Below are 23,833 nucleotides of genomic sequence, written 5' to 3'. Positions count from 1 at the left end.
GTGTGGAGGACAAAAGGAAATTTTGGAGGAATCACCCCCAGCTCACTAAACATAAAAGTCATGAAAGCAGAAATGCAATCGCCTGCGGCCACACCACCTTGAATAAGCCTGATCTCGTCTGATCTCAGAAGCTAAGCAATGTTGGGCTTGGTTAGTACTTGGAAGGGAGACCACCTGGGAATATCAAGTGCTGCAGGCATTACATTTTTGTGATTAAATTTTACAATTGAAATGTGTGGAGGACAAAAGGAAATTTTGGAGGAATCACCCCCAGCTCACTAAACATAAAAGTCATGAAAGCAAAAATGCAATCGCCTGTGGCCACACCACCTTGAATAAGCCTGATCTCAGAAGCTAAGCAATGTTGGGCTTGGTTAGTACTTGGATGGGAGACCACCTGGGAATATCAAGTGCTGCAGGCATTACATTTTACAATTGAAATGTGTGGAGGACAAAAGGAAATTTTGGAGGAATCACCCCCAGCTCACTAAACATAAAAGTCATGAAAGCAGAAATGCAATCGCCTGCGGCCACACCACCTTGAATAAGCCTGATCTTGTCTGATCTCAGAAGCTAAGCAATGTTGGGCTTGGTTAGTACTTGGATGGGAGACCACCTGGGAATATCAAGTGCTGCAGGCATTACATTTTACAATTGAAATGTGTGGAGGACAAAAGGAAATTTTGGAGGAATCACCCCCAGCTCACTAAACATAAAAGTCATGAAAGCAGAAATGCAATCGCCAGCGGCCACACCACCTTGAATAAGCCTGATCTCAGAAGCTAAGCAATGTTGGGCTTGGTTAGTACTTGGATGGGAGACCACCTGGGAATATCAAGTGCTGCAGGCATTACATTTTTGTAATTACATTTTACAATTGAAATGTGTGGAGGACAAAAGGAAATTTTGGAGGAATCACCCCCAGCTCCCTAAACATAAAAGTCATGAAAGCAGAAATGCAATCGCCTGCGGCCACACCACCTTGAATAAGCCTGATCTCGTCTGATCTCAGAAGCTAAGCAATGTTGGGCTTGGTTAGTACTTGGATGGGAGACCACCTGGGAATATCAAGTGCTGCAGGCATTACATTTTTGTAATTACATTTTGCAATTGAAATGTGTGGAGGACAAATGGAAATTTTGGAGGAATCACCCCCAGCTCCCTAAACATAAAAGTCATGAAAGCAGAAATGCAATCGCCTGCGGCCACACCACCTTGAATAAGCCTGATCTCGCCTGATCTCAGAAGCTAAGCAATGTTGGGCTTGGTTAGTACTTGGATGGGAGACCACCTGGGAATATCAAGTGCTGCAGGCATTACATTTTTGTAATTACATTTTACAATTGAAATGTGTAGAGGACAAAAGGAAATTTTGGAGGAATCACCCCCAGCTCCCTAAACATAAAAGTCATGAAAGCAGAAATGCAATCGCCTGCGGCCACACCACCTTGAATAAGCCTGATCTCGTCTGATCTCAGAAGCTAAGCAATGTTGGGCTTGGTTAGTACTTGGATGGGAGACCACCTGGGAATATCAAGTGCTGCAGGCATTACATTTTACAATTGAAATGTGTGGAGGACAAAAGGAAATTTTGGAGGAATCACCCCCAGCTCACTAAACATAAAAGTCATGAAAGCAGAAATGCAACCGCCTGCGGCCACACCACCTTGAATAAGCTTGATCTCGTCTGATCTCAGAAGCTAAGCAATGTTGGGCTTGGATAGTACTTGGAAGGGAGACCACCTGGGAATATCAAGTGCTGCAGGCATTACATTTTTGTAATTAAATTTTACAATTGAAATGTGTGGAGGACAAAAGGAAATTTTGGAGGAATCACCCCCAGCTCACTAAACATAAAAGTCATGAAAGCAGAAATGCAATCGCCTGCGGCCACACCACCTTGAATAAGCCTGATCTCGCCTGATCTCAGAAGCTAAGCAATGTTGGGCTTGGTTAGTACTTGGATGGGAGACCACCTGGGAATATCAAGTGCTGCAGGCATTACATTTTTGTAATTACATTTTACAATTGAAATGTGTAGAGGACAAAAGGAAATTTTGGAGGAATCACCCCCAGCTCCCTAAACATAAAAGTCATGAAAGCAGAAATGCAATCGCCTGCGGCCACACCACCTTGAATAAGCCTGATCTCGTCTGATCTCAGAAGCTAAGCAATGTTGGGCTTGGTTAGTACTTGGATGGGAGACCACCTGGGAATATCAAGTGCTGCAGGCATTACATTTTACAATTGAAATGTGTGGAGGACAAAAGGAAATTTTGGAGGAATCACCCCCAGCTCCCTAAACATAAAAGTCATGAAAGCAGAAATGCAATCGCCTGCGGCCACACCACCTTGAATAAGCCTGATCTCAGAAGCTAAGCAATGTTGGGCTTGGTTAGTACTTGGATGGGAGACCACCTGGGAATATCAAGTGCTGCAGGCATTACATTTTACAATTGAAATGTGTGGAGGACAAAAGGAAATTTTGGAGGAATCACCCCCAGCTCACTAAACATAAAAGTCATGAAAGCAGAAATGCAATCGCCTGCGGCCGCACCACCTTGAATAAGCCTGATCTTGCCTGATCTCAGAAGCTAAGCAGTGTTGGGCTTGGTTAGTACTTGGATGGGAGACCACCTGGGAATATCAAGTGCTGCAGGCATTACATTTTTGTAATTACATTTTACAATTGAAATGTGTGGAGGACAAAAGGAAAATTTGGAGGAATCACCCCCTGCTCACTAAACATAAAAGTCATGAAAGCAGAAATGCAATCGCCTGCGGCCACACCACCTTGAATAAGCCTGATCTCGTCTGATTTCAGAAACTAAGCAATGTTGGGCTTGGTTAGTACTTGGATGGGAGACCACCTGGGAATATCAAGTGCTGCAGGCATTACATTTTACAATTGAAATGTGTGGAGGACAAAAGGAAATTTTGGAGGAATCACCCCCAGCTCACTAAACATAAAAGTCATGAAAGCATAAATGCAATCGCCTGCGGCCACACCACCTTGAATAAGCCTGATCTCGTCTGATCTCAGAAGCTAAGCAATGTTGGGCTTGGTTAGTACTTGGATGGGAGACCACCTGGGAATATCAAGTGCTGCAGGAATTACATTTTACAATTGAAATGTGTGGACGACAAAAGGAATTTTTGGAGGAATCACCCCCAGCTCCCTAAACATAAAAGTCATGAAAGCAGAAATGCAATCGCCTGCGGCCACACCACCTTGAATAAGCCTGATCTCGTCTTTTTTCAGAAGCTAAGCAATGTTGGGCTTGGTTAGTACTTGGATGGGAGACCACCTGGGAATATCAAGTGCTGCAGGCATTACATTTTACAATTGAAATGTGTGGAGGACAAAAGGAAATTTTGGAGGAATCACCCCCAGCTCACTAAACATAAAAGTCATGAAAGCAGAAATGCAATCGCCTGCGGCCACACCACCTTGAATAAGCCTGATCTCGTCTGATCTCAGAAGCTAAGCAATGTTGGGCTTGGTTAGTACTTGGATGGGAGACCACCTGGGAATATCACGTGCTGCAGGCATTACATTTTACAATTGAAATGTGTGGAGGACAAAAGGAAATTTTGGAGGAATCACCCCCAGCTCACTAAACATAAAAGTCATGAAAGCAGAAATGCAATCGCCTGCGGCCACACCACCTTGAATAAGCCTGATCTCGTCTGATCTCAGAAGCTAAGCAATGTTGGGCTTGGTTAGTACTTGGATGGGAGACCACCTGGGAATATCAAGTACTGCAGGCATTACATTTTACAATTGAAATGTGTGGAGGACAAAAGGAAATTTTGGAGGAATCACCCCCAGCTCACTAAACATAAAAGTCATGAAAGCAGAAATGCAATCGCCTGCGGCCACACCACCTTGAATAAGCCTGATCTCGTCTGATCTCAGAAGCTAAGCAATGTTGGGCTTGGTTAGTACTTGGATGGGAGACCACCTGGGAATATCAAGTGCTGCAGGCATTACATTTTACAATTGAAATGTGTGGAGGACAAAAGGAAATTTTGGAGGAATCACCCCCAGCTCACTAAACATAAAAGTCATGAAAGCAGAAATGCAATCGCCTGCGGCCACACCACCTTGAATAAGCCTGATCTCGCCTGATCTCAGAAGCTAAGCAATGTTGGGATTGGTTAGTACTTGGATGGGAGACCACCTGGGAATATCAAGTGCTGCAGGCATTACATGTTACAATTGAAATGTGTGGAGGACAAAAGGAAATTTTGGAGGAATCACCCCCAGCTCACTAAACATAAAAGTCATGAAAGCAGAAATGCAATCGCCTGCTGCCACACCACCTTGAATAAGCCTGATCTCAGAAGCTAAGCAATGTTGGGCTTGGTTAGTACTTGGATGGGAGACCACCTGGGAATATCAAGTGCTGCAGGCATTACATTTTTGTAATTACATTTTACAATTGAAATGTGTGGAGGACAAAAGGAAATTTTGGAGGAATCACCCCCAGCTCACTAAACATAAAAGTCATGAAAGCAGAAATGCAATCGCCTGCGGCCACACCACCTTGAATAAGCCTGATCTCGCCTGATCTCAGAAGCTAAGCAATGTTGGGATTGGTTAGTACTTGGATGGGAGACCACCTGGGAATATCAAGTGCTGCAGGCATTACATGTTACAATTGAAATGTGTGGAGGACAAAAGGAAATTTTGGAGGAATCACCCCCAGCTCACTAAACATAAAAGTCATGAAAGCAGAAATGCAATCGCCTGCGGCCACACCACCTTGAATAAGCCTGATCTCAGAAGCTAAGCAATGTTGGGCTTGGTTAGTACTTGGATGGGAGACCACCTGGGAATATCAAGTGCTGCAGGCATTACATTTTTGTAATTACATTGTACAATTGAAATGTGTGGAGGACAAAAGGAAATTTTGGAGGAATCACCCCCAGCTCACTAAACATAAAAGTCATGAAAGCAGAAATGCAATCGCCTGCGGCCACACCACCTTGAATAAGCCTGATCTCGCCTGATCTCAGAAGCTAAGCAATGTTGGGATTGGTTAGTACTTGGATGGGAGACCACCTGGGAATATCAAGTGCTGCAGGCATTACATGTTACAATTGAAATGTGTGGAGGACAAAAGGAAATTTTGGAGGAATCACCCCCAGCTCACTAAACATAAAAGTCATGAAAGCAGAAATGCAATCGCCTGCGGCCACACCACCTTGAATAAGCCTGATCTCAGAAGCTAAGCAATGTTGGGCTTGGTTAGTACTTGGATGGGAGACCACCTGGGAATATCAAGTGCTGCAGGCATTACATTTTTGTAATTACATTGTACAATTGAAATGTGTGGAGGACAAAAGGAAATTTTGGAGGAATCACCCCCAGCTCACTAAACATAAAAGTCATGAAAGCAGAAATGCAATCGCCTGCGGCCACACCACCTTGAATAAGCCTGATCTCGTCTGATCTCAGAATCTAAGCAATGTTGGGCTTGGTTAGTACTTGGATGGGAGACCACCTGGGAATATCAAGTGCTGCAGGCATTACATTTTTGTAATTACATTTTACAATTGAAATGTGTGGAGGACAAAAGGAAATTTTGGAGGAATCACCCCCAGCTCACTAAACATAAAAGTCATGAAAGCAGAAATGCAATCGCCTGCGGCCACACCACCTTGAATAAGCCTGATCTCGCCTGATCTCAGAAGCTAAGCAATGTTGGGATTGGTTAGTACTTGGATGGGAGACCACCTGGGAATATCAAGTGCTGCAGGCATTACATGTTACAATTGAAATGTGTGGAGGACAAAAGGAAATTTTGGAGGAATCACCCCCAGCTCACTAAACATAAAAGTCATGAAAGCAGAAATGCAATCGCCTGCGGCCACACCACCTTGAATAAGCCTGATCTCAGAAGCTAAGCAATGTTGGGCTTGGTTAGTACTTGGATGGGAGACCACCTGGGAATATCAAGTGCTGCAGGCATTACATTTTTGTAATTACATTGTACAATTGAAATGTGTGGAGGACAAAAGGAAATTTTGGAGGAATCACCCCCAGCTCACTAAACATAAAAGTCATGAAAGCAGAAATGCAATCGCCTGCGGCCACACCACCTTGAATAAGCCTGATCTCGCCTGATCTCAGAAGCTAAGCAATGTTGGGATTGGTTAGTACTTGGATGGGAGACCACCTGGGAATATCAAGTGCTGCAGGCATTACATGTTACAATTGAAATGTGTGGAGGACAAAAGGAAATTTTGGAGGAATCACCCCCAGCTCACTAAACATAAAAGTCATGAAAGCAGAAATGCAATCGCCTGCGGCCACACCACCTTGAATAAGCCTGATCTCAGAAGCTAAGCAATGTTGGGCTTGGTTAGTACTTGGATGGGAGACCACCTGGGAATATCAAGTGCTGCAGGCATTACATTTTTGTAATTACATTGTACAATTGAAATGTGTGGAGGACAAAAGGAAATTTTGGAGGAATCACCCCCAGCTCACTAAACATAAAAGTCATGAAAGCAGAAATGCAATCGCCTGCGGCCACACCACCTTGAATAAGCCTGATCTCGTCTGATCTCAGAATCTAAGCAATGTTGGGCTTGGTTAGTACTTGGATGGGAGACCACCTGGGAATATCAAGTGCTGCAGGCATTACATTTTTGTAATTACATTTTACAATTGAAATGTGTGGAGGACAAAAGGAATTTTTGGAGGAATCACCCCCACCTCACTAAACATAAAAGTCATGAAAGCAGAAATGCAATTGCCTGCGGCCACACCACCTTGAATAAGCCTGGTGCATTGTGGGATTGGTCAGGTGATCAGAGGAGGAAGCTACACTGTGCTAGTGGAGGAATCTCTGTTTGGGGATTTTATTTTGAGGTTTTTCTACTTTAATATTCATCTTTTTTCTTGGATTTTCTTTGGACATTTCTAGGACTGTTGTGATTGAAAAGGATTGTGTGCCTGGAGTTGTGGATGTACAACGGACAATGTCCCTAGGCATGTCTAGGCATGCCGGGGACACAAGTGGAGCTGAAAAAAGGCCTCATGGAGAAAAAAGGATTTATAAAAAAGAGTATACAGTGGTTGTTCTGGTTAAGGACAATTCAAAGATTTCAGCTGAAGATGTGATAAATGCCACTGATAAGCAGTGTGGATTTGGGAAAGTATTTGCATGTGTTCCTAAACAACAGGACAAATATGAAATTACGGTGGAGAGCAGAGAAGTGGCTGAAATACTGCTTGGAGGAATATGCATAAAGGGAAATAATTTTGAATGTGAGCCACTTTCTTCAGGTAAAGTGGTGGTTTCTTTTTTAAATTTGCCTGCATATATATCTGACCTGGACATTAGGAGTAAGCTAATGGCATGGGGAGTTGTAATCTGCTCAGATGTGAAAAGAAGGTTTTACCCAGGTACTCATGTTGCTGATGGGACAAGGTTTGTTATGGTTCAATTCACTAATGAAGTAAAGTCATTGCCTTACAGTGCAAAGTTTGTAACAGCTGAGGGGCTGAGACATTTTAGGGTGATACATAACAATCAACATAAAGTTTGCCTGTCATGTCTGTCCTCGGAACATCTACTCAAGGACTGCCCCACTTTCATTTGTTTTGATTGCGGGGTTCAGGGGCACTCAAGCAGGAACTGTGCAGCGCCGCGCTGTGAGGAGTGTAGGAGGAAGCCGCAGTGGTGCATTTGCATTGACTCGGACAGTAAGGCTGGGAGCAAGGACAAGGGTACTGACAGTGATAGAGGAACTGAGGAAGACGATGATATTACTGGACCACTGGAGCATAAGGAGTTGGAGGGTACTCATAAAAAAGCAGGAAGTGAAACTGCAGTACCGAGACTGAATGCTGGAGAGGAGCCTCAAGCTGCAGTTATAGAAATGGAGGCTGCTGATGACCAAACACTATCGACAGATATTGCAAGGGAGTCGGGGGACTGGGTGGAAGCTGCATCAACAAATGGGAAAGTGGTGAGTGAAACTGCAGCACCGAGAATGAATGCTGGGAAGGAGCCACAAGCTGCAGTTATAGAAATGGAGGCTGCTGATGACCAAACACTATCGACAGATATTGCAAGGGAGATGGGGGTCCGGTTGGAAGCTGCATCAACAAGTAAGGAGGGGGTAGAGCAGGTACAAGCTGCTGGAGACTGTTCAACAGAAGGGTTGAGCATAACTTGCCCTTTAGGGAAAACTATGCTAACTGTGGCTGAGGGAATTGGAAATAACAAAATAGAGAAGGAGGAATGGGTTGAGACAGGGGGAAAAAAAATGTTTAGAAGATCGAAGGTGAAAGTGAAACCTAACCTTGATAAGATCACATCCAGATGTGTGAGGAAAAAGAAAGACATTGGGACATTGGTTTGCAAAACAACGGTTGCAAAAATGATTAAAACAAAAGGGTTTGATGTTCTGCAGGAAGAGGAAGCATAATGGTCAGGTTTTTGAAAGAATTGTTTCTTCTTTTTGCAGGAATGGTCTCAATATTATCACTTAATGTAAATGGGTTAAGGAATTTTGCTAAACTTGAACAAGTTTTAATTAATGTAAATAAGAATGATATTGTCTGCCTGCAGGAAACTTTCTGGGATGACGTTTTTATTCATGATTTCAAGCATTTATGGAATGGGGACATCTATACTAGTAATTATTCCAACCACAGGAGAGGGGTGGCTGTATTAGTTAGTAATAATTTTAAGGAAAGCGTTTCTTTGTTAGAGAAGGATACCGAAGGGAGATTTATAAAAATGCAAATTCATTTTAAAAATAACTGTTTTGAATTGGTTAATTGTTATGCTCCTAATGATCAAAAGGAGCGTTTTGATTTTTTTACTGGCCTAGAGAGACACCTAGGAGCAGACAATGTCATTATGGTGGGAGACTTCAATGTAGCTATGAGCACTATTGACATCGCATCAGGAATGGTTTTCAAAGGTGATTATTCCAGAAATTTGTTGGCAAGGCATTTGGAGAATTATAATTATATTGATTTCTGGAGATGCCGAAATTCTTTAAAGAGGGATTTCTCCAGGAGACAGTTTGTACAAAAGGAATTAAACCAAAGCAGAATAGATTTTGGAATATGTCATGTTAACTTTCTTAGCTACCTGGGGAAGATTGGTTATAAATTCACCTCTTTCAGCGATCATGCTGCTTTCTCTTTTCAAGTCCTGTTTAATAAGTTGCATAAAGGACCAGGGTTGTGGTGTCTTAATAATCAATTTTTGAAAGAAGATTTGTTTAGTAAGGGAATTGAAATATTAATTAGGGATAGTATGAAGTGTCCATTGTTTCAAAATGAAAAACGAATATGGTGGGATAATTTAAAATACAATATAAAGAAATACTGCATTCAATATGGGATAAATAGAAATAAAATTAAAATTAAGAATGAGCAGGAGGTTCAGGTAGAACTTAAACGTGAATATGAGAAGGCAGCAGAACTGATGGATATGAATTATAACAGAATTGAGGAATTGCAAGACAAAATTAAAGGAATTGAAAACGAGCGCTGTGAGGGGGCAATACTAAGATCCAAAGCCAGACATGTGGTGGAGGGAGAGAAAAGCACTACATTCTTTTTTGGGCTTGAAAAACAAAGACAACAGGATTCCTATATAGAAGAACTGACTAAAAGTAATGGGGAAGTAACTGAAGAACAGGGTGAAATCTTAAAAGAAGTTTGTAATTTTTACACAGGGCTTTTTAAAAAACAAGGTACAATTTTGGAGGAGAGGGAGAAAATACTTTCTTTTATAGCAACTAAAGTGAGTGAGGAAGACAGGGAGAGTTGTGAGAAGGAGATTAGGTTGGAGGAACTAGAAGACGCCTTGCAGGATATGACAACTAATAAAAGTCCTGGTTCAGATGGGTTAACCCTGGAATTTTATCTTAAATTTAAAAATCTTATCTGCCCTATTTTATTACAAGTATTTAAAGAGGTTAAAGAGAAAGGTCTTTTAAGTCCAACAATGAGAATGGGGATAGTTACTTTAATCTACAAGAAACAAGGAGATAAAGCCTTATTAAAAAACTACCGGCCCATAAGTCTGTTGAATTGTGATTATAAGGCACTAACAAGGATTTTCACAAATCGTTTGAAAGCGGTATTGCCTAAGATAATATCCTCCTCCCAAACTTATTGTGTGCCAGGAAGGGATATAGCGGATACAATATGTTCGGTAAGGGATGTAGTTAGTTACTTGAAAATGGAGCAAAAAGAAGGCTATATTTTAAAAGTAGATCAGGAAAAAGCCTTTGATAGGGTGGAACATGATTACTTATTAGAGGTGCTGCAGAGATTTGGTTTTGGGAATAGTTTTACCTCATGGGTTAAGATTTTTTATACCAATATTTTTAGTAGGGTAAAATGTAATGGCAATCTGACTGAGTTCTTCCCAGTGGAGAGGTCAGTGAGACAGGGATGTCCTCTCTCTGCTTTGCTGTATTCAGTAATTGCAGAACCCCTGAGCCTGGCAATACAAGGGAATAAAGACATAATTGGAGTCCCAATTCCTGGTTGTAATGAAAAATCAATTATATATCAGCATGCAGATGACACCACACTCACAGTGTCGAGTTTAGACAGCATCCCAAAAATAATGGAAGTGTTCACATCTTACTGTTCTGCTTCAGGGGCAAAAATCAATATTGATAAATCAGAAATTCTCCCTGTAAGGAAAAGCAATACACTTTTAGATATACCTTTCAAAATTGCAGAGGAAAGCCTTCAGATCTTGGGGGTATATATTGGATTAGAAGAGAGGTCAGTGGCTGAAAAGAACTGGCAGGAAAAGATAATCAAAATGAGGGCCATCTTGAATTTGTGGAGTGGCAGGGAGTTGACTCTGAAGGGTAAAGTCTTGGTCATTAATAGTCTGTTTCTTTCCAGGATATGGTATTTACTGAGTGTTAAGGAGATCCCCCAGTGGGCTGAGAAAGAGATTAAAAACATGATGGTTAGGTTTCTGTGGGCTGGGAAACCTGCTAAGATCAGCTATAATACAGTCATTGGGAAAATCAGTAAAGGAGGGCTAATGCTGGCAGATATTGAGCTAAAACGAAAGAGCTTTCGAATTAAAGTGGTTAAAAAGTTTTTAGACCCTACGAATAACAGTGTATGGAAGCACTTTCTGAAACATTTTTTATCAAATTGTGGGGGTTTGGGAATGGGGGAAGAAATTCTATTAATGTGTCTTAAACCTTCAATGGTAAAGGATGTTCCCTGGATTTATAAAGAAGTTCTAGTGGCTTGGTCTGAGTTCTTGCAGCATGTCTCTTTTAAGCCAGAGACCAGAGAACAAATATTGGAGCAGCCTCTTTTTTTGAACCCACTGTTAAAAGTGCAAGGTGTGACACTTTATAAAAAGAGTTTTATAGAAGCAGGTGTTAGTAAAATTAAAGACATTATGTACGTTTTTAAAGAAGGCTTTTTACCCAGTTTGGCAATAGTTGACTTGGTAAAAGAAAAGAACAAAGATATTCCCATTAGTATAATAATAAAGGAGTACAGTAAAATACAAAGTGCCGTCCCTGAGAGTTGGGTGAGGGTTATTAATCAAGAACATAACAGCAAACTGTCACGTGGAGTTTCTTTGCCTGTGTTTCTTCTAAAAAGGAAAAATAAATACTTTAACATTATTGAATGTACGACCAAATTGTTCTATTTAGTGTTAATGAGTGTGGTTTTTAAAAAGCCAACGTCGGAGCAATTCTGGCAAAAAATATTTCCAAACTTTAAAATCTGTACAATTTGGAATAATGTAAGACAGACTTATAAATCTCCCGAATGTGAAGAAAATGATTTTAAACTGAGGCACAACTGCATCTTTACAAAGTGGCTCCTTTTTAAAATGCACAAAAGTGACAATGCCTTGTGTTCAGTGTGTCAAAGTAGAGAGGAAGGATTATTGCATCTATTTGTAAAATGCACTGAACTGCAGGGGCTGAGGGAATACTTGAGGGGTTTAATAGAGGGGTTCTTTAAATTTGCAGAGCAGAATGTACTCAATACATTGTCATGGGAGGAAATGTTTTTGTTTGGATTGACTGATAAAATAGATAATGTTAACACTCTAGCGGTGAACTTATTTTTGAGTTATGCAAGGTATACAATTTTAAAGAGAAGAAACATGGCAGAGTTTCATAATATGAAAGTAGATATTGTAAAATTGTATATTTTTTATGTGAAGAAAAATATTTCATATATATTTCATTACTGTGTAGAACATAAACAAATGGAGCATTTTGATGAAAAAATTCTCTATAACAATATTTTTCTTAGGAAAACACATAACAGCCTTGTTTTCAAGTTGTAAATATTGTGCAATGTTAGAAAAATAAATAAATAAAAAAAAAAAAAAAAAAATAAGCCTGATCTCAGAAGCTAAGCAATGTTGGGCTTGGTTAGTACTTGGATGGGAGACCACCTGGGAATATCAAGTGCTGCAGGCATTACATTTTACAATTGAAATGTGTGGAGGACAAAAGGAAATTTTGGAGGAAAAAAAAAAATAAAAAAAAAATAAATAAAAAAATAAGCCTGATCTCGTCTGATCTCAGAAGCTAAGCAATGTTGGGCTTGGTTAGTACTTGGATGGGAGACCATCTGGGAATATCAAGTGCTGCAGGCACTACATTTTTGTAATTACATTTTACAATTGAAATGTGTGGAGGACAAAAGGAAATTTTGGAGGAATCACCCCCAGCTCACTAAAAAAAAAAAAAAAAAAAAAAAAAATAAGCCTGATCTCGTCTAATCTCAGAAGCTAAGCAATGTTGGGCTTGGTTAGTACTTGGATGAGAGACCACCTGGGAATATCAAGTGCTGCAGGCATTACATTTTACAATTGAAATGTGTGGAGGACAAAAGGAAATTTTGGAGGAATCACCCCCAGCTCACTAAACATAAAAGTCATGAAAGCAGAAATGTAATCGCCTGCGGCCACACCACCTTGAATAAGCCTGATCTCGTCTGATCTCAGAAGCTAAGCAATGTTGGGCTTGGTTAGTACTTGGATGGGAGACCACCTGGGAATATCAAGTGCTGCAGGCATTACATTTTTGTAATTACATTTTACAATTGAAATGTGTGGAGGACAAAAGGAAATTTTGGAGGAATCACCCCCAGCTCACTAAACATAAAAGTCATGAAAGCAGAAATGCAATCGCCTGCGGCCACACCACCTTGAATAAGCCTGATCTCAGAAGCTAAGCAATGTTGGGCTTGGTTAGTACTTGGATGGGAGACCACCTGGGAATATGAAGTGCTGCAGGCATTACATTTTTGTAATTACATTTTACAATTGAAATGTGTGGAGGACAAAAGGAAATTTTGGAGGAATCACCCCCAGCTCACTAAACATAAAAGTCATGAAAGCAGAAATGCAATCGCCTGCGGCCACACCACCTTGAAAAAGCCTGATCTCAGAAGCTAAGCAATGTTGGGCTTGGTTAGTACTTGGATGGGAGACCACCTGGGAATATCAAGTGCTGCAGGCATTACATTTTTGTAATTACATTTTACAATTGAAATGTGTGGAGGACAAAAGGAAATTTTGGAGGAATCACCCCCAGCTCACTAAACATAAAAGTCATGAAAGCAGAAATGCAATCGCCTGCGGCCACACCACCTTGAATAAGCCTGATCTCGTCTGATCTCAGAAGCTAAGCAATGTTGGGCTTGGTTAGTACTTGGATGGGAGACCACCTGGGAATATCAAGTGCTGCAGGCATTACATTTTACAATTGAAATGTGTGGAGGACAAAAGGAAATTTTGGAGGAATCACCCCCAGCTCACTAAACATAAAAGTCATGAAAGCAGAAATGCAATCGCCTGCGGCCACACCACCTTGAATAAGCTTGATCTCGTCTGATCTCAGAAGCTAAGCAATGTTGGGCTTGGTTAGTACTTGGATGGGAGACCACCTGGGAATATCAAGTGCTGCAGGCATTACATTTTACAATTGAAATGTGTGGAGGACAAAAGGAAATTTTGGAGGAATCACCCCCAGCTCACTAAACATAAAAGTCATGAAAGCAAAAATGCAATCGCCTGCGGCCACACCACCTTGAATAAGCCTGATCTCGTCTGATCTCAGAAGCTAAGCAATGTTGGGCTTGGTTAGTACTTGGATGGGAGATCTCCTGGGAATATCAAGTGCTGCAGGCATTACATTTTACAATTGAAATGTGTGGAGGACAAAAGGAAATTTTGGAGGAATCACCCCCAGCTCACTAAACATAAAAGTCATGAAAGCAGAAATGCAATCGCCTGCGGCCACACCACCTTGAATAAGCCTGATCTCGTCTGATCTCAGAAGCTAAGCAATGTTGGGCTTGGTTAGTACTTGGATGGGAGACCACCTGGGAATATCAAGTGCTGCAGGCATTACATTTTTGTAATTACATTTTACAATTGAAATGTGTGGAGGACAAAAGGAAATTTTGGAGGAATCACCCCCAGCTCACTAAACATAAAAGTCATGAAAGCAGAAATGGAATCGCCTGCGGCCACACCACCTTGAATAAGCCTGATCTCAGAAGCAAAGCAATGTTGGGCTTGGTTAGTACTTGGATGGGAGACCACCTGGGAATATCAAGTGCTGCAGGCATTACATTTTTGTAATTACATTTTACAATTGAAATGTGTGGAGGACAAAAGGAAATTTTGGAGGAATCACCCCCAGCTCACTAAACATAAAAGTCATGAAAGCAGAAATGCAATCGCCTGCGGCCACACCACCTTGAATAAGCCTGATCTCAGAAGCTAAGCAATGTTGGGCTTGGTTAGTACTTGGATGGGAGACCACCTGGGAATATCAAGTGCTGCAGGCATTACATTTTTGTAATTACATTTTACAATTGAAATGTGTGGAGGACAAAAGGAAATTTTGGAGGAATCACCCCCAGCTCACTAAACATAAAAGTCATGAAAGCAGAAATGCAATCGCCTGCGGCCACACCACCTTGAATAATCCTGATCTCGTCTGATCTCAGAAGCTAAGCAATGTTGGGCTTGGTTAGTACTTGGATGGGAGACCACCTGGGAATATCAAGTGCTGCAGGCATTACATTTTACAATTGAAATGTGTGGAGGACAAAAGGAAATTGTGGAGGAATCACCCCCAGCTCACTAAACATAAAAGTCATGAAAGCAGAAATGCAATCGCCTGCGGCCACACCACCTTGAATAAGCTTGATCTCGTCTGATCTCAGAAGCTAAGCAATGTTGGGCTTGGTTAGTACTTGGATGGGAGACCACCTGGGAATATCAAGTGCTGCAGGCATTACATTTTACAATTGAAATGTGTGGAGGACAAAAGGAAATTTTGGAGGAATCACCCCCAGCTCACTAAACATAAAAGTCATGAAAGCAAAAATGCAATCGCCTGCGGCCACACCACCTTGAATAAGCCTGATCTCGTCTGATCTCAGAAACTAAGCAATGTTGGGCTTGGTTAGTACTTGGATGGGAGACCACCTGGGAATATCAAGTGCTGCAGGCATTACATTTTACAATTGAAATGTGTGGAGGACAAAAGGAAATTTTGGAGGAATCACCCCCAGCTCACTAAACATAAAAGTCATGAAAGCAGAAATACAATCGCCTGCGGCCACACCACCTTGAATAAGCCTGATCTCGTCTGATCTCAGAAGCTAAGCAATGTTGGGCTTGGTTAGTACTTGGATGGGAGACCACCTGGGAATATCAAGTGCTGCAGGCATTACATTTTTGTAATTACATTTTACAATTGAAATGTGTGGAGGACAAAAGGAAATTTTGGAGGAATCACCCCCAGCTCACTAAACATAAAAGTCATGAAAGCAGAAATGCAATCGCCTGCAGCCACACCACCTTGATTAAGCCTGATCTCGTCTGATCTCAGAAGCTAAGCAATGTTGGTCTTGGTTAGTACTTGGATGGGAGACCACCTGGGAATATCAAGTGCTGCAGGCATTACATTTTACAATTGAAATGTGTTTAGGACAAGAGGGAATTTTGGAGTAATCACCCCCAGCTCACTAAACATAAAAGTCATGAAAGCAGGAAAGCAGAAAAGCAATCGCCTGCAGCCACACCACCTTGAATAAGCCTGATCTCGTCTGATCTCAGAAGCTAAGCAATGTTGGGCTTTGTTAGTACTTGGATGGGAGACCACCTGGGAATATCAAGTGCTGCAGGCATTACATTTTACAATTGAAATGTGTGGAGGACAAAAGGAAATTTTGGAGGAATCACCCCCAGCTCACTAAACATAAAAGTCATGAAAGCAGAAATGCAATCGCCTGCGGCCACACCACCTTGAATAAGTCTGATCTCGTCTGATCTCAGAAGCTAAGCAATGTTGGGCTTGGTTAGTACTTGGATGGGAGACCACCTGGGAATATCAAGTGCTGCAGGCATTACATTTTTGTAATTACATTTTACAATTGAAATGTGTGGAGGACAAAAGGAAATTTTGGAGGAATCACCCCCAGCTCACTAAACATAAAAGTCATGAAAGCAGAAATGCAATCGCCTGTGGCCACACCACCTTGAATAAGCCTGATCTCGTCTGATCTCAGAAGCTAAGTAATGTTGGGCTTGGTTAGTACTTGGATGGGAGACCACCTGGGAATATCAAGTGCTGCAGGCATTACATTTTTGTAATTACATTTTACAATTGAAATGTGTGGAGGACAAAAGGAAATTTTGGAGGAATCACCCCCAGCTCACTAAAAATAAAAGTCATGAAAGCAAAAATGCAATCGCCTGCGGCCACACCACCTTGAATAAGCCTGATCTCGTCTGATCTCAGAAGCTAAGCAATGTTGGGCTTGGTTAGTACTTGGGTGGGAGACCACCTGGGAATATCAAGTGCTGCAGGCATTACATTTTTGTAATTACATTTTACAATTGAAATGTGTGGAGGACAAAAGGAAATTTTGGAGGAATCACCCCCAGCTCACTAAACATAAAAGTCATGAAAGCAGAAATGCAATCGCCTGCGGCCACACCACCTTGAATAAGCCTGATCTCGTCTGATCTCAGAAGCTAAGTAATGTTGGGCTTGGTTAGTACTTGGATGGGAGACCACCTGGGAATATCAAGTGCTGCAGGCATTACATTTTTGTAATTACATTTTACAATTGAAATGTGTGGAGGACAAAAGGAAATTTTGGAGGAATCACCCCCAGCTCACTAAACATAAAAGTCATGAAAGCAGAAATGCAATCGCCTGCGGCCACACCACCTTGAATAAGTCTGATCTCAGAAGCTAAGCAATGTTGGGCTTGGTTAGTACTTGGATGGGAGACCACCTGGGAATATCAAGTGCTGCAGGCATTACATTTTTGTAATTACATTTTACAATTGAAATGTGTGGAGGACAAAAGGAAATTTTGGAGGAATCACCCCCAGCTCACTAAACATAAAAGTCATGAAAGCAGAACTGCAATCGCCTGCGGCCACACCACCTTGAATAAGCCTGATCTCAGAAGCTAATCAATGTTGGGCTTGGTTAGTACTTGGATGGGAGACCACCTGGGAATATCAAGTGCTGCAGGCATTACATTTTACAATTGAAATGTGTGGAGGACAAAAGGAAATTTTGGAGGAATCACCCCCAGCTCACTAAACATAAAAGTCATGAAAGCAGAAATGCAATCGCCTGCGGCCACACCACCTTGAATAAGCCTGATCTCGTCTGATCTCAGAAGCTAAGCAATGTTGGGCTTGGTTAGTACTTGGATGGGAGACCACCTGGGAATATCAAGTGCTGCAGGCATTACATTTTTGTAATTACATTTTACAATTGAAATGTGTGGAGGACAAAAGGAAATTTTGGAGGAATCACCCCCCAGCTCACTAAACATAAAAGTCATGAAAGCAGAAATGCAATCACCTGTGGCCACACCACCTTGAATAAGCCTGATCTCGTCTGATCTCAGAAGCTAAGCAATGTTGGGCTTGATTAGTACTTGGATGGGAGACCACCTGGGAATATCAAGTGCTGCAGGCATTACATTTTTGTAATTACATTTTACAATTGAAATGTGTGGAGGACAAAAGGAAATTTTGGAGGAATCACCCCCAGCTCACTAAACATAAAAGTCATGAAAGCAGAAATGCAATCGCCTGCGTCCACACCACCTTGAATAAGCCTGATCTCGTCTGATCTCAGAAGCTAAGCAATGTTGGGCTTGGTTAGTACTTGGATGGGAGACCACCTGGGAATATCAAGTGATGCAGGCATTACATTTTTGTAATTACATTTTACAATTGAAATGTGTGGAGGCCAAAAGGAAATATTGGAGGAATCACCCCCAGCTCACTAAACATAAAAGTCATGAAAGCAGAAATGCAATTGCCTGCGGCCACACCACCTTGAATAAGCCTGATCTCGTGTGATCTCAGAAGCTAAGCAATGTTGGGCTTGGTTAGTACTTGGATGGGAGACCACCTGGGAATATCAAGTGCTGCAGGCATTACATTTTACAATTGAAATGTGTGGAGGACAAAAGGAAATTTTGGAGGAATCACCCCCAGCTCCCTAAACATAAAAGTCATGAAAGCAGAAATGCAATCGCCTGCGGCCACACCACCTTGAATAAGCCTGATCTCGCCTGATCTCAGAAGCTAAGCAATGTTGGGCTTGGTTAGTACTTGGATGGGAGACCTCCTGGGAATATCAAGTGCTGCAGGCATTACATTTTTGTAATTACATTTTACAATTGAAATGTGTGGAGGACAAAAGGAAATTTTGGAGGAATCACCCCCAGCTCCCTAAACATAAAAGTCATGAAAGCAAAAATGCAATCGCCTGCGGCCACACCACCTTGAATAAGCCTGATCTCAGAAGCTAAGCAATGTTGGGCTTGGTTAGTACTTGGATGGGAGACCACCTGGGAATATCAAGTGCTGCAGGCATTACATTTTACAATTGAAATGTGTGGAGGACAAAAGGAAATTTTGGAGGAATCACCCCCAGCTCACTAAACATAAAAGTCATGAAAGCAGAAATGCAATCGCCTGCGGCCACACCAACTTGAATAAGCCTGATCTCAGAAGCTAAGCAATGTTGGGCTTGGTTAGTACTTGGATGGGAGACCACCTGGGAATATCAAGTGCTGCAGGCATTACATTTTTGTAATTACATTTTACAATTGAAATGTGTGGAGGCCAAAAGGAAATTTTGGAGGAATCACCCCCAGCTCACTAAACATAAAAGTCATGAAAGCAGAAATGCAATCGCCTGCGGCCACACCACCTTGAATAAGCCTGATCTCAGAAGCTAAGCAATGTTGGGCTTGGTTAGTACTTGGATGGGAGACCACCTGGGAATATCAAGTGCTGCAGGCATTACATTTTTGTAATTACATTTTACAATTGAAATGTGTGGACAAAAGGAAATTTTGGAGGAATCACCCCCAGCTCACTAAACATAAAAGTCATGAAAGCAGAAATGCAATCGCCTGCGGCCACACCACCTTGAATAAGCCTTATCTCGTCTGATCTCAGAAGCTAAGCAATGTTGGGCTTGGTTAGTACTTGGATGGGAGACCACCTGGGAATATCAAGTGCTGCAGGCATTACATTTTACAATTGAAATGTGTGGAGGACAAAAGGAAATTTTGGAGGAATCACCCCCAGCTCACTAAACATAAAAGTCATGAAAGCAGAAATGCAATCGCCTGCGGCCACACCACCTTGAATAAGCCTGATCTCGTCTGATCTCAGAAGCTAACCAATGTTGGGCTTGGTTAGTACTTGGATGGGAGACCACCTGGGAATATCAAGTGCTGCAGGCATTACATTTTTGTAATTACATTTTACAATTGAAATGTGTGGAGGACAAAAGGAAATTTTGGAGGAATCACCCCCAGCTCACTAAACATAAAAGTCATGAAAGCAGAAAAGCAATCGCCTGCGGCCACACCACCTTCAATAAGCCTGATCTCAGAAGCTAAGCAATGTTGGGCTTGGTTAGTACTTGGATGGGAGACCACCTGGGAATATCAAGTGCTGCAGGCATTACATTTTACAATTGAAATGTGTGGAGGACAAAAGGACATTTTGGAGGAATCACCCCCAGCTCACTAAACATAAAAGTCATGAAAGCAGAAATGCAATCGCCTGCGGCCACACCACCTTGAATAAGCCTGATCTCAGAAGCTAAGCAATGTTGGGCTTGGTTAGTACTTGGATGGGAGACCACCTGGGAATATCAAGTGCTGCAGGCATTACGTTTTTGTAATTACATTTTACAATTGAAATGTGTGGAGGACAAAAGGAAATTTTGGAGGAATCACCCCCAGCTCCCTAAACATAAGTCATGAAAGCAGAAATGCAATCGCCTGCGGCCACACCACCTTAAATTAGCCTGATCTCAGAAGCTAAGCAATGTTGGGCTTGGTTAGTACTTGGATGGGAGACCACCTGGGAATATCAAGTGCTGCAGGCATTACATTTTTGTAATTACATTTTACAATTGAAATGTGTGGAGGACAAAAGGAAATTTTGGAGGAATCACCCCCAGCTCACTAAACATAAAAGTCATGAAAGCAGAAATGCAATCGCCTGCGGCCACACCACCTTGACTAAGCCTGATCTCGTCTGATCTCAGAAGCTAAGCAATGTTGGGCTTGATTAGTACTTGGATGGGAGACCACCTGGGAATATCAAGTGCTGCAGGCATTACATTTTTGTAATTACATTTTACAATTGAAATGTGTGGAGGACAAAAGGAAATTTTGGAGGAATCACCCCCAGCTCACTAAACATAAAAGTCATGAAAGCAGAAATGCAATCGCCTGCGGCCACACCACCTTGAATAAGCCTGATCTCGTCTGATCTCAGAAGCTAAGCAATGTTGGGCTTGGTTAGTACTTGGATGGGAGACCACCTGGGAATATCAAGTGCTGCAGGCATTACATTTTACAATTGAAATGTGTGGAGGACAAAAGGAAATTTTGGAGGAATCACCCCCAGCTCACTAAACATAAAAGTCATGAAAGCAGGAATGCAATCGCCTGCGGCCACACCACCTTGAATAAGCCTGATCTCGTCTGATCTCAGAAGCTAAGTAATGTTGGGCTTGGTTAGTACTTGGATGGGAGACCACCTGGGAATATCAAGTGCTGCAGGCATTACATTTTTGTAATTACATTTTACAATTGAAATGTGTGGAGGACAAAAGGAAATTTTGGAGGAATCACCCCCAGCTCACTAAACATAAAAGTCATGAAAGCAGAAATGCAATCGCCTGTGGCCACACCACCTTGAATAAGCCTGATCTCGTCTGATCTCAGAAGCTAAGCAATGTTGGGCTTGGTTAGTACTTGGATGGGAGACCACCTGGGAATATCAAGTGCTGCAGGCATCACATTTTACAATTGAAATGTGTGGAGGACAAAAGGAAATTTTGGAGGAATCACCCCCAGCTCCCTAAACATAAAAGTCATGAAAGCAGAAATGCAATCGCCTGCGGCCACACCACCTTGAATAAGCCTGATCTTGCCTGATCTCAGAAGCTAAGCAATGTTGGGCTTGGTTAGTACTTGGATGGGAGACCACCTGGGAATATCATGTGCTGCAGGCATTACATTTTTGTAATTACATTTTACAATTGAAATGTGTGGAGGACAAAAGGAAATTTTGGAGGAATCACCCCCAGCTCACTAAACATAAAAGTCATGAAAGCAGAAATGCAATCGCCTGCGGCCACACCACCTTGAATAAGCCTGATCTCGTCTGATCTCAGAAGCTAAGCAATGTTGGGCTTGGTTAGTACTTGGATGGGAGACCACCTGGGAATATCAAGTGCTGCAGGCATTACATTTTACAATTGAAATGTGTGGAGGACAAAAGGAAATTTTGGAGGAATCACCCCCAGCTCACTAAACATAAAAGTCATGAAAGCAGAAATGCAATCGCCTGCGGCCACACCACCTTGAATAAGCCTGATCTCGCCTGATCTTGCCTGATCTCAGAAGCTAAGCAATGTTGGGCTTGGTTAGTACTTGGATGGGAGACCACCTGGGAATATCAAGTGCTGCAGGCATTACAATTTTGTAATTACATTTTACAATTGAAATGTGTGGAGGCCAAAAGGAAATTTTGGAGGAATCACCCCCAGCTCACTAAACATAAAAGTCATGAAAGCAGAAATGCAATCGCCTGCGGCCACACCACCTTGAATAAGCCTGATCTCAGAAGCTAAGCAATGTTGGGCTTGGTTAGTATTTGGATGGGAGACCACCTGGGAATATCAAGTGCTGCAGGCATTACATTTTACAATTGAAATGTGTGGAGGACAAAAGGAAATTTTGGAGGAATCACCCCCAGCTCACTAAACATAAAAGTCATGAAAGCAGAAATGCAATCGCCTGCTGCCACACCACCTTGAATAAGCCTGATCTCGTCTGATCTCAGAAGCTAAGCAATGTTGGGCTTGGTTAGTACTTGGATGGGAGACCACCTGGGAATATCAAGTGCTGCAGGCATTACATTTTACAATTGAAATGTGTGGAGGACAAAAGGAAATTTTGGAGGAATCACCCCCAGCTCACTAAACATAAAAGTCATGAAAGCAGAAATGCAATCTCCTGCGGCCACACCACCTTGAATAAGCCTGATCTCGTCTGATCTCAGAAGCTAAGCAATGTTGGGCTTGGTTAGTACTTGGATGGGAGACCACCTGGGAATATCAAGTGCTGCAGGCATTACATTTTACAATTGAAATGTGTGGAGGACAAAAGGAAATTTTGGAGGAATCACCCCCAGCTCACTAAACATAAAAGTCATGAAAGCAGAAAAGCAATCGCCTGCGGCCACACCACCTTGAATAAGCCTGATCTCGTCTGATCTCAGAAGCTAAGCAATGTTGAGCTTGGTTAGTACTTGGATGGGAGACCACCTGGGAATATCAAGTGCTGCAGGCATTACATTTTTGTAATTACATTTTACAATTGAAATGTGTGGAGGACAAAAGGAAATTTTGGAGGAATCACCCCCAGCTCACTAAACATAAAAGTCATGAAAGCAGAAATGCAATCGCCTGCGGCCACACCACCTTGAATAAGCCTGATCTCGTCTGATCTCAGAAGCTAAGCAATGTTGGGCTTGGTTAGTACTTGGATGGGAGACCACCTGGGAATATCAAGTGCTGCAGGCATTACATTTTACAATAGAAATGTGTGGAGGACAAAAGGAAATTTTGGAGGAATCACCCCCAGCTCACTAAACATAAAAGTCATGAAAGCAGGAATGCAATCGCCTGCGGCCACACCACCTTGAATAAGCCTGATCTCGTCTGATCTCAGAAGCTAAGCAATGTTGGGCTTGGTTAGTACTTGGATGGGAGACCACCTGGGAATATCAAGTGCGGCAGGCATTACATTTTACAATTGAAATGTGTGGAGGACAAAAGGAAATTTTGGAGGAATCACCCCCAGCTCACTAAACATAAAAGTCATGAAAGCAGAAATGCAATCGCCTGCGGCCACACCACCTTGAATAAGCCTGATCTCGTCTGATCTCAGAAGCTAAGCAATGTTGGGCTTGGTTAGTACTTGGATGGGAGACCACCTGGGAATATCAAGTGCTGCAGGCATTACATTTTACAATTGAAATGTGTGGAGGACAAAAGGAAATTTTGGAGGAATCACCCCCAGCTCACTAAACATAAAAGTCATGAAAGCAGAAATGCAATCGCCTGCGGCCACACCACCTTGAATAAGCCTGATCTCAGAAGCTAAGCAATGTTGGGCTTGGTTAGTACTTGGATGGGAGACCACCTGGGAATATCAAGTGCTGCAGGCATTACATTTTTGTAA

The 23,833-nt window shown here is 42.1% G+C and overlaps 48 non-coding genes and 31 pseudogenes across 48 annotated transcripts; all 79 read left to right on the top strand.

Annotated features, from left to right (window-relative positions):
* The first annotated feature begins 80 nt into the window (after positions 1-80).
* On the top strand, positions 81-199 carry LOC131711037 (5S ribosomal RNA). Its single transcript, XR_009312919.1, has one exon. It is a non-coding gene; the product is annotated as a 5S ribosomal RNA (ribosomal RNA).
* A 114-nt stretch (positions 200-313) lies between these two features.
* LOC131715432 (5S ribosomal RNA) lies at positions 314-422 on the top strand (annotated as a pseudogene).
* A 100-nt stretch (positions 423-522) lies between these two features.
* Positions 523-641, top strand: LOC131711833 (5S ribosomal RNA). The gene has a single exon (XR_009313722.1). It is a non-coding gene; the product is annotated as a 5S ribosomal RNA (ribosomal RNA).
* Positions 642-741: 100 nt separating this feature from the next.
* On the top strand, positions 742-850 carry LOC131715574 (5S ribosomal RNA; annotated as a pseudogene).
* Positions 851-964: 114 nt separating this feature from the next.
* On the top strand, positions 965-1,083 carry LOC131717708 (5S ribosomal RNA). The gene has a single exon (XR_009316599.1). It is a non-coding gene; the product is annotated as a 5S ribosomal RNA (ribosomal RNA).
* A 114-nt stretch (positions 1,084-1,197) lies between these two features.
* LOC131711611 (5S ribosomal RNA) lies at positions 1,198-1,316 on the top strand. Its single transcript, XR_009313497.1, has one exon. It is a non-coding gene; the product is annotated as a 5S ribosomal RNA (ribosomal RNA).
* Positions 1,317-1,430: 114 nt separating this feature from the next.
* LOC131717707 (5S ribosomal RNA) lies at positions 1,431-1,549 on the top strand. Its single transcript, XR_009316598.1, has one exon. It is a non-coding gene; the product is annotated as a 5S ribosomal RNA (ribosomal RNA).
* Positions 1,550-1,649: 100 nt separating this feature from the next.
* Positions 1,650-1,768, top strand: LOC131712679 (5S ribosomal RNA). The gene has a single exon (XR_009314571.1). It is a non-coding gene; the product is annotated as a 5S ribosomal RNA (ribosomal RNA).
* A 114-nt stretch (positions 1,769-1,882) lies between these two features.
* LOC131711610 (5S ribosomal RNA) lies at positions 1,883-2,001 on the top strand. Its single transcript, XR_009313496.1, has one exon. It is a non-coding gene; the product is annotated as a 5S ribosomal RNA (ribosomal RNA).
* Positions 2,002-2,115: 114 nt separating this feature from the next.
* On the top strand, positions 2,116-2,234 carry LOC131717706 (5S ribosomal RNA). Its single transcript, XR_009316597.1, has one exon. It is a non-coding gene; the product is annotated as a 5S ribosomal RNA (ribosomal RNA).
* A 100-nt stretch (positions 2,235-2,334) lies between these two features.
* On the top strand, positions 2,335-2,443 carry LOC131714951 (5S ribosomal RNA; annotated as a pseudogene).
* Positions 2,444-2,543: 100 nt separating this feature from the next.
* LOC131714137 (5S ribosomal RNA) lies at positions 2,544-2,662 on the top strand (annotated as a pseudogene).
* A 114-nt stretch (positions 2,663-2,776) lies between these two features.
* Positions 2,777-2,895, top strand: LOC131712099 (5S ribosomal RNA). Its single transcript, XR_009313988.1, has one exon. It is a non-coding gene; the product is annotated as a 5S ribosomal RNA (ribosomal RNA).
* Positions 2,896-2,995: 100 nt separating this feature from the next.
* LOC131711388 (5S ribosomal RNA) lies at positions 2,996-3,114 on the top strand. Its single transcript, XR_009313271.1, has one exon. It is a non-coding gene; the product is annotated as a 5S ribosomal RNA (ribosomal RNA).
* A 100-nt stretch (positions 3,115-3,214) lies between these two features.
* Positions 3,215-3,333, top strand: LOC131714312 (5S ribosomal RNA; annotated as a pseudogene).
* Positions 3,334-3,433: 100 nt separating this feature from the next.
* Positions 3,434-3,552, top strand: LOC117967541 (5S ribosomal RNA). The gene has a single exon (XR_004662087.2). It is a non-coding gene; the product is annotated as a 5S ribosomal RNA (ribosomal RNA).
* Positions 3,553-3,652: 100 nt separating this feature from the next.
* Positions 3,653-3,771, top strand: LOC117967526 (5S ribosomal RNA). The gene has a single exon (XR_004662072.2). It is a non-coding gene; the product is annotated as a 5S ribosomal RNA (ribosomal RNA).
* A 100-nt stretch (positions 3,772-3,871) lies between these two features.
* On the top strand, positions 3,872-3,990 carry LOC131717705 (5S ribosomal RNA). Its single transcript, XR_009316596.1, has one exon. It is a non-coding gene; the product is annotated as a 5S ribosomal RNA (ribosomal RNA).
* Positions 3,991-4,090: 100 nt separating this feature from the next.
* Positions 4,091-4,209, top strand: LOC131713796 (5S ribosomal RNA; annotated as a pseudogene).
* Positions 4,210-4,309: 100 nt separating this feature from the next.
* LOC131715852 (5S ribosomal RNA) lies at positions 4,310-4,418 on the top strand (annotated as a pseudogene).
* Positions 4,419-4,532: 114 nt separating this feature from the next.
* LOC131713795 (5S ribosomal RNA) lies at positions 4,533-4,651 on the top strand (annotated as a pseudogene).
* Positions 4,652-4,751: 100 nt separating this feature from the next.
* Positions 4,752-4,860, top strand: LOC131714950 (5S ribosomal RNA; annotated as a pseudogene).
* A 114-nt stretch (positions 4,861-4,974) lies between these two features.
* On the top strand, positions 4,975-5,093 carry LOC131713794 (5S ribosomal RNA; annotated as a pseudogene).
* Positions 5,094-5,193: 100 nt separating this feature from the next.
* On the top strand, positions 5,194-5,302 carry LOC131714949 (5S ribosomal RNA; annotated as a pseudogene).
* A 114-nt stretch (positions 5,303-5,416) lies between these two features.
* Positions 5,417-5,535, top strand: LOC131710881 (5S ribosomal RNA). The gene has a single exon (XR_009312764.1). It is a non-coding gene; the product is annotated as a 5S ribosomal RNA (ribosomal RNA).
* Positions 5,536-5,649: 114 nt separating this feature from the next.
* On the top strand, positions 5,650-5,768 carry LOC131713793 (5S ribosomal RNA; annotated as a pseudogene).
* A 100-nt stretch (positions 5,769-5,868) lies between these two features.
* LOC131714948 (5S ribosomal RNA) lies at positions 5,869-5,977 on the top strand (annotated as a pseudogene).
* A 114-nt stretch (positions 5,978-6,091) lies between these two features.
* LOC131713792 (5S ribosomal RNA) lies at positions 6,092-6,210 on the top strand (annotated as a pseudogene).
* A 100-nt stretch (positions 6,211-6,310) lies between these two features.
* LOC131714947 (5S ribosomal RNA) lies at positions 6,311-6,419 on the top strand (annotated as a pseudogene).
* Positions 6,420-6,533: 114 nt separating this feature from the next.
* LOC131710775 (5S ribosomal RNA) lies at positions 6,534-6,652 on the top strand. The gene has a single exon (XR_009312657.1). It is a non-coding gene; the product is annotated as a 5S ribosomal RNA (ribosomal RNA).
* Positions 6,653-12,950: 6,298 nt separating this feature from the next.
* On the top strand, positions 12,951-13,069 carry LOC131717704 (5S ribosomal RNA). Its single transcript, XR_009316595.1, has one exon. It is a non-coding gene; the product is annotated as a 5S ribosomal RNA (ribosomal RNA).
* Positions 13,070-13,183: 114 nt separating this feature from the next.
* LOC131716082 (5S ribosomal RNA) lies at positions 13,184-13,292 on the top strand (annotated as a pseudogene).
* Positions 13,293-13,406: 114 nt separating this feature from the next.
* On the top strand, positions 13,407-13,515 carry LOC131714345 (5S ribosomal RNA; annotated as a pseudogene).
* A 114-nt stretch (positions 13,516-13,629) lies between these two features.
* LOC131717703 (5S ribosomal RNA) lies at positions 13,630-13,748 on the top strand. Its single transcript, XR_009316594.1, has one exon. It is a non-coding gene; the product is annotated as a 5S ribosomal RNA (ribosomal RNA).
* Positions 13,749-13,848: 100 nt separating this feature from the next.
* On the top strand, positions 13,849-13,967 carry LOC131710499 (5S ribosomal RNA). The gene has a single exon (XR_009312371.1). It is a non-coding gene; the product is annotated as a 5S ribosomal RNA (ribosomal RNA).
* A 100-nt stretch (positions 13,968-14,067) lies between these two features.
* LOC131710774 (5S ribosomal RNA) lies at positions 14,068-14,186 on the top strand. Its single transcript, XR_009312656.1, has one exon. It is a non-coding gene; the product is annotated as a 5S ribosomal RNA (ribosomal RNA).
* A 100-nt stretch (positions 14,187-14,286) lies between these two features.
* On the top strand, positions 14,287-14,405 carry LOC131717701 (5S ribosomal RNA). The gene has a single exon (XR_009316592.1). It is a non-coding gene; the product is annotated as a 5S ribosomal RNA (ribosomal RNA).
* A 114-nt stretch (positions 14,406-14,519) lies between these two features.
* Positions 14,520-14,628, top strand: LOC131715571 (5S ribosomal RNA; annotated as a pseudogene).
* Positions 14,629-14,742: 114 nt separating this feature from the next.
* LOC131714946 (5S ribosomal RNA) lies at positions 14,743-14,851 on the top strand (annotated as a pseudogene).
* Positions 14,852-14,965: 114 nt separating this feature from the next.
* On the top strand, positions 14,966-15,084 carry LOC131720610 (5S ribosomal RNA). The gene has a single exon (XR_009319507.1). It is a non-coding gene; the product is annotated as a 5S ribosomal RNA (ribosomal RNA).
* A 100-nt stretch (positions 15,085-15,184) lies between these two features.
* LOC131710498 (5S ribosomal RNA) lies at positions 15,185-15,303 on the top strand. Its single transcript, XR_009312370.1, has one exon. It is a non-coding gene; the product is annotated as a 5S ribosomal RNA (ribosomal RNA).
* A 100-nt stretch (positions 15,304-15,403) lies between these two features.
* LOC131709770 (5S ribosomal RNA) lies at positions 15,404-15,522 on the top strand. Its single transcript, XR_009311633.1, has one exon. It is a non-coding gene; the product is annotated as a 5S ribosomal RNA (ribosomal RNA).
* A 100-nt stretch (positions 15,523-15,622) lies between these two features.
* Positions 15,623-15,741, top strand: LOC117418985 (5S ribosomal RNA). The gene has a single exon (XR_004547019.3). It is a non-coding gene; the product is annotated as a 5S ribosomal RNA (ribosomal RNA).
* A 114-nt stretch (positions 15,742-15,855) lies between these two features.
* LOC131712613 (5S ribosomal RNA) lies at positions 15,856-15,974 on the top strand. The gene has a single exon (XR_009314504.1). It is a non-coding gene; the product is annotated as a 5S ribosomal RNA (ribosomal RNA).
* Positions 15,975-16,082: 108 nt separating this feature from the next.
* On the top strand, positions 16,083-16,201 carry LOC131712740 (5S ribosomal RNA). Its single transcript, XR_009314629.1, has one exon. It is a non-coding gene; the product is annotated as a 5S ribosomal RNA (ribosomal RNA).
* A 100-nt stretch (positions 16,202-16,301) lies between these two features.
* On the top strand, positions 16,302-16,420 carry LOC131711253 (5S ribosomal RNA). The gene has a single exon (XR_009313136.1). It is a non-coding gene; the product is annotated as a 5S ribosomal RNA (ribosomal RNA).
* Positions 16,421-16,534: 114 nt separating this feature from the next.
* LOC131711974 (5S ribosomal RNA) lies at positions 16,535-16,653 on the top strand. Its single transcript, XR_009313863.1, has one exon. It is a non-coding gene; the product is annotated as a 5S ribosomal RNA (ribosomal RNA).
* Positions 16,654-16,767: 114 nt separating this feature from the next.
* On the top strand, positions 16,768-16,886 carry LOC131720743 (5S ribosomal RNA). The gene has a single exon (XR_009319640.1). It is a non-coding gene; the product is annotated as a 5S ribosomal RNA (ribosomal RNA).
* A 114-nt stretch (positions 16,887-17,000) lies between these two features.
* LOC131710757 (5S ribosomal RNA) lies at positions 17,001-17,119 on the top strand. The gene has a single exon (XR_009312639.1). It is a non-coding gene; the product is annotated as a 5S ribosomal RNA (ribosomal RNA).
* Positions 17,120-17,233: 114 nt separating this feature from the next.
* On the top strand, positions 17,234-17,342 carry LOC131715775 (5S ribosomal RNA; annotated as a pseudogene).
* A 114-nt stretch (positions 17,343-17,456) lies between these two features.
* On the top strand, positions 17,457-17,565 carry LOC131715685 (5S ribosomal RNA; annotated as a pseudogene).
* Positions 17,566-17,665: 100 nt separating this feature from the next.
* Positions 17,666-17,784, top strand: LOC131717700 (5S ribosomal RNA). The gene has a single exon (XR_009316591.1). It is a non-coding gene; the product is annotated as a 5S ribosomal RNA (ribosomal RNA).
* A 115-nt stretch (positions 17,785-17,899) lies between these two features.
* On the top strand, positions 17,900-18,018 carry LOC131710921 (5S ribosomal RNA). The gene has a single exon (XR_009312804.1). It is a non-coding gene; the product is annotated as a 5S ribosomal RNA (ribosomal RNA).
* A 114-nt stretch (positions 18,019-18,132) lies between these two features.
* Positions 18,133-18,251, top strand: LOC131709963 (5S ribosomal RNA). The gene has a single exon (XR_009311827.1). It is a non-coding gene; the product is annotated as a 5S ribosomal RNA (ribosomal RNA).
* Positions 18,252-18,365: 114 nt separating this feature from the next.
* Positions 18,366-18,484, top strand: LOC131710772 (5S ribosomal RNA). The gene has a single exon (XR_009312654.1). It is a non-coding gene; the product is annotated as a 5S ribosomal RNA (ribosomal RNA).
* Positions 18,485-18,584: 100 nt separating this feature from the next.
* Positions 18,585-18,703, top strand: LOC117418972 (5S ribosomal RNA). Its single transcript, XR_004547006.3, has one exon. It is a non-coding gene; the product is annotated as a 5S ribosomal RNA (ribosomal RNA).
* A 114-nt stretch (positions 18,704-18,817) lies between these two features.
* LOC131714944 (5S ribosomal RNA) lies at positions 18,818-18,926 on the top strand (annotated as a pseudogene).
* A 100-nt stretch (positions 18,927-19,026) lies between these two features.
* On the top strand, positions 19,027-19,135 carry LOC131716004 (5S ribosomal RNA; annotated as a pseudogene).
* Positions 19,136-19,249: 114 nt separating this feature from the next.
* LOC131714943 (5S ribosomal RNA) lies at positions 19,250-19,358 on the top strand (annotated as a pseudogene).
* Positions 19,359-19,469: 111 nt separating this feature from the next.
* On the top strand, positions 19,470-19,588 carry LOC131712966 (5S ribosomal RNA). Its single transcript, XR_009314853.1, has one exon. It is a non-coding gene; the product is annotated as a 5S ribosomal RNA (ribosomal RNA).
* A 100-nt stretch (positions 19,589-19,688) lies between these two features.
* Positions 19,689-19,807, top strand: LOC131711241 (5S ribosomal RNA). Its single transcript, XR_009313124.1, has one exon. It is a non-coding gene; the product is annotated as a 5S ribosomal RNA (ribosomal RNA).
* Positions 19,808-19,921: 114 nt separating this feature from the next.
* On the top strand, positions 19,922-20,030 carry LOC131715934 (5S ribosomal RNA; annotated as a pseudogene).
* A 100-nt stretch (positions 20,031-20,130) lies between these two features.
* Positions 20,131-20,239, top strand: LOC131714942 (5S ribosomal RNA; annotated as a pseudogene).
* Positions 20,240-20,351: 112 nt separating this feature from the next.
* On the top strand, positions 20,352-20,460 carry LOC131716155 (5S ribosomal RNA; annotated as a pseudogene).
* Positions 20,461-20,574: 114 nt separating this feature from the next.
* On the top strand, positions 20,575-20,693 carry LOC131720728 (5S ribosomal RNA). The gene has a single exon (XR_009319625.1). It is a non-coding gene; the product is annotated as a 5S ribosomal RNA (ribosomal RNA).
* Positions 20,694-20,807: 114 nt separating this feature from the next.
* On the top strand, positions 20,808-20,926 carry LOC131717699 (5S ribosomal RNA). Its single transcript, XR_009316590.1, has one exon. It is a non-coding gene; the product is annotated as a 5S ribosomal RNA (ribosomal RNA).
* Positions 20,927-21,026: 100 nt separating this feature from the next.
* On the top strand, positions 21,027-21,145 carry LOC131710756 (5S ribosomal RNA). Its single transcript, XR_009312638.1, has one exon. It is a non-coding gene; the product is annotated as a 5S ribosomal RNA (ribosomal RNA).
* A 114-nt stretch (positions 21,146-21,259) lies between these two features.
* Positions 21,260-21,378, top strand: LOC131710144 (5S ribosomal RNA). The gene has a single exon (XR_009312013.1). It is a non-coding gene; the product is annotated as a 5S ribosomal RNA (ribosomal RNA).
* A 100-nt stretch (positions 21,379-21,478) lies between these two features.
* LOC131713955 (5S ribosomal RNA) lies at positions 21,479-21,597 on the top strand (annotated as a pseudogene).
* A 114-nt stretch (positions 21,598-21,711) lies between these two features.
* Positions 21,712-21,830, top strand: LOC131717698 (5S ribosomal RNA). Its single transcript, XR_009316589.1, has one exon. It is a non-coding gene; the product is annotated as a 5S ribosomal RNA (ribosomal RNA).
* Positions 21,831-21,930: 100 nt separating this feature from the next.
* Positions 21,931-22,059, top strand: LOC131714037 (5S ribosomal RNA; annotated as a pseudogene).
* Positions 22,060-22,173: 114 nt separating this feature from the next.
* LOC131715713 (5S ribosomal RNA) lies at positions 22,174-22,282 on the top strand (annotated as a pseudogene).
* Positions 22,283-22,382: 100 nt separating this feature from the next.
* On the top strand, positions 22,383-22,501 carry LOC131711273 (5S ribosomal RNA). The gene has a single exon (XR_009313156.1). It is a non-coding gene; the product is annotated as a 5S ribosomal RNA (ribosomal RNA).
* Positions 22,502-22,601: 100 nt separating this feature from the next.
* LOC131710696 (5S ribosomal RNA) lies at positions 22,602-22,720 on the top strand. Its single transcript, XR_009312578.1, has one exon. It is a non-coding gene; the product is annotated as a 5S ribosomal RNA (ribosomal RNA).
* Positions 22,721-22,820: 100 nt separating this feature from the next.
* Positions 22,821-22,939, top strand: LOC131712276 (5S ribosomal RNA). Its single transcript, XR_009314169.1, has one exon. It is a non-coding gene; the product is annotated as a 5S ribosomal RNA (ribosomal RNA).
* A 114-nt stretch (positions 22,940-23,053) lies between these two features.
* Positions 23,054-23,172, top strand: LOC131717697 (5S ribosomal RNA). The gene has a single exon (XR_009316588.1). It is a non-coding gene; the product is annotated as a 5S ribosomal RNA (ribosomal RNA).
* Positions 23,173-23,272: 100 nt separating this feature from the next.
* On the top strand, positions 23,273-23,391 carry LOC131711740 (5S ribosomal RNA). The gene has a single exon (XR_009313628.1). It is a non-coding gene; the product is annotated as a 5S ribosomal RNA (ribosomal RNA).
* Positions 23,392-23,491: 100 nt separating this feature from the next.
* Positions 23,492-23,610, top strand: LOC131717696 (5S ribosomal RNA). Its single transcript, XR_009316587.1, has one exon. It is a non-coding gene; the product is annotated as a 5S ribosomal RNA (ribosomal RNA).
* A 100-nt stretch (positions 23,611-23,710) lies between these two features.
* LOC131714941 (5S ribosomal RNA) lies at positions 23,711-23,819 on the top strand (annotated as a pseudogene).
* Positions 23,820-23,833: the final 14 nt, after the last annotated feature.

Source organism: Acipenser ruthenus, chromosome 44 (assembly GCF_902713425.1).
Source record: "Acipenser ruthenus chromosome 44, fAciRut3.2 maternal haplotype, whole genome shotgun sequence".
NCBI lineage: Eukaryota > Metazoa > Chordata > Actinopteri > Acipenseriformes > Acipenseridae > Acipenser > Acipenser ruthenus.
This window is presented reverse-complemented; position numbering and strand designations above follow the sequence as displayed.